We start from the raw sequence: 3032 nt of genomic DNA on the forward strand, positions 1-3032 counted from the left end.
AGTATTTTTTATTAATCTAGGTTAGAATTATTTTGTACCGACAGGTTGGAATACCTTTCTACTGAAATCGAAACGATTTAGAGCTCTAGAATAATTTTACTAAATATGCTACTTGTGTTATAACGCATCAACGCATGGTTAATAGAAGATGTACGTAATTGTTTTTTTTTGCTCACTAAGTTTTTTTTTCACTATTTTTGAAAACAATTGATGAACAAATAAATGTTCACCATTTAAATAATTATTCATGGAAATTTTAAGGAAAATACGTGTACCCTAAATATGGTTCACTAAATATTCACCGTCTAAAAATTGCACATGGCATTTGAAGAAAGTTTTTCTTACCATTTAAAAGTGTCCACATGTCTACAAAATTGATCATGACAATATTCAAGAATGCTCACATGTTTATAAAACTTGCTCACAAAAATATTTAAAATGTTCATGAAATGCAAAAGAGATTGTGCATTCAATTTTTTAAAACATGTTTGTGACATATGATTTTTGTTCACCATGTATGAAAAAATGTTCACTGTGTATTTACAAAATGTTTGTCGTATAATTAAAAATTGTTCAACATATATCAGAAAATTATCAATGCACATTCAAAAAATGTTGTGTATTGAAAAGTCGACATTTATTATAAAATAATCAATGTGTACGTAAAAAAGTACATATATTGAAAAATTCAACATGTATTCAAAAAATGCTCAACGTGTATTTGAGAAACATAAGATGAAAAAGGACAAGAAAATGAAATGGGAAAAGGGAAAGCGAGCAAAAATATATATGATAAAATGGATTAAAAAATCTGAAAATAAATAAAAGACATAAACCTTTCCAAAACCATGTCGAAGTTCGAAATACCGCACCAAATATTATCCACCTCCTCGCTAATGACCGACAGCCCGTATGGCATCGCCATTGGCGTGCGCTCGTTCGAGATCACAGTAGGTGGTATGTAACAGTTATGGGCGGATGTTGGGGTGTGGACTATACCATGGCCCATTACTTTAAACTAGCGTTGAAGAAGTGCGGCGCATGCCGCATTTGTGAACGATTATGTCTGTATTTTGCCAAAATAAGCCCGTCCGTCTGTATTTTGCCGAAATAAGCCAGAAAACAGCATGTATTACGTGAGAAAATAAAATAAAAGGGAGAACATGAATTCTATCTTTACCCCATTATCATGTAGGCACGTAATAAACATTAAATGATTTAACAAATTAAGTAAACTGGCTGGCCTATTAATATTTTTTTTCATAAGCACACATTTTCCTCTTTTGTATGTAAAAAAGTGATGTGCGCCATAGACCATGGCAAGAAAATGGCTATTCTTCTTGCGTAGGTGAATGCACCAAGGGAGAAGGAGTCTTAGTTTTTTTAGGGATTTTCTTTGGTATTTCTTCTGGATTGTTGTGCACGTGAATGCATGGTGTTGATTTACTGTTTTTATTGTTCCAGTTTTATTTGGGTGTATTGTTCTTGATTATAATTTAGGTATTGTTTTGGTTTATAGTTCGGATGGGTTAATATTTTCAGTTTATGCAGATGTTGTTCCATGTCACTGGTTTTCTGTTAGTTCAAGGGAGGAGGAGTTTTTTTTATTTCTTCTAGATAACTGTTCATGAGAATGCATATTGTTGATTTACTGTGTTTGTTGTTTCGGTTTATTCGAGTGTATTGCTCTGGGTTACAATTAAGTTACTGTTTCGACTTATGGTTCAGATGCATTAGTTTTTTCAGTTTATTCAGGTGTTGTTCCATTTCACTGGTTTTATTATTCCGGGCTATTCGGATTTGCTTTCGGTTTAATTGGATTATCGTTTCGGTTAGCAGTTCTGGGTTTATTCATATATTGTTCCGGATTTTATCTGGGTAATTATTGGTGCACTATTCACTGATGTCGCGGTGTAAAAAAAGTAATTGGTCAATAACTTAAAATTATGTTCCTCATGGTTACTGTTCATGAAAATATACTGTTTCGGTCTATTGTTTTGTGCCTCGACAACACCATCACCGGAAAAGTTAGGGAGACGATTGAGGTGACTCTTCATCGGTACATCAGTGGAGAGAAATGATGTGTAGAAAATCCTAATAACTCTCCATATATGGAGGGAGAGAGAAATGATGTGTAAAAAATCCTAGTTTTTCTTTTTGAACGTGTATTTTTTTTCTTGGATCACTGTTTACAGAATGTATTGTTCACTAGTGGGTGTTGTTCATACATATCTACTGTTCGTTAGTACTGTTCGCTATTGATCACGTAAACACTAGTAGAAACGGGGGCAATGGTCCAGGCCGGGTCAGCCCATTAGTCCCGGTTCAATCCAGAACCGAGACCAATGGGGGCATTGGACCCGGTTCGTGAGCCTGGGGCCGGCCGGGCCACGTGGGCCATTGGTCCCGGTTCGGCTGGACCTTTTGGTCCCGGTTGGTGGGACGAACCGGGACCAATGTGCCTTGCTCCTGGCCCACCACCATTGGTCCCGGTTGGTGGCATGAACCGGGACCAAAGGCTGCCCTTTAGTCCCGGTTCGCGCCACCAACCGGGACTAATGGGTTGGCTCTTGTTGCGGCCAGAGTTTAGTCCCACCTCGCCAACCGAAGGGGAATTAGACCAGTTTATAAGCCTCTTCCTCTCTTCCTTTGTTGAGCTCCTCTCAAAATGAAAATAGATGTCCTTATACAGGAAATTTAATCTAAATTCATATTGAATTTCTCTGAAATTAGTAAAAATTTATTATGAATTTAGGTTGAATTTTCTCTATAAGCGCATTTATGCTCATTTCTGAGTAGATTTTTATATAGTTTTTTTCTTTTCTGCTATATTTATTTTTTTCTTTTTATTTCTGAGTTGTAATAAGTCATTAAAAATAAGCATCTATGCTAATTTTTTAGTTAAGTTAATTACAACTATTTTTTCTTCTATTAATTTCTGAATTGTAATAAGTCATTAAAAATAAGCATCTATGCTCATTTTTTAAGTAAAGTTAATCACAACTATTTTTGCTTCTATTTATTTCTGAGTA

The sequence above is a fragment of the Triticum dicoccoides genome, chromosome 3B (genome assembly GCF_002162155.2).
Source record: "Triticum dicoccoides isolate Atlit2015 ecotype Zavitan chromosome 3B, WEW_v2.0, whole genome shotgun sequence".
Taxonomy (NCBI): domain Eukaryota; kingdom Viridiplantae; phylum Streptophyta; class Magnoliopsida; order Poales; family Poaceae; genus Triticum; species Triticum dicoccoides.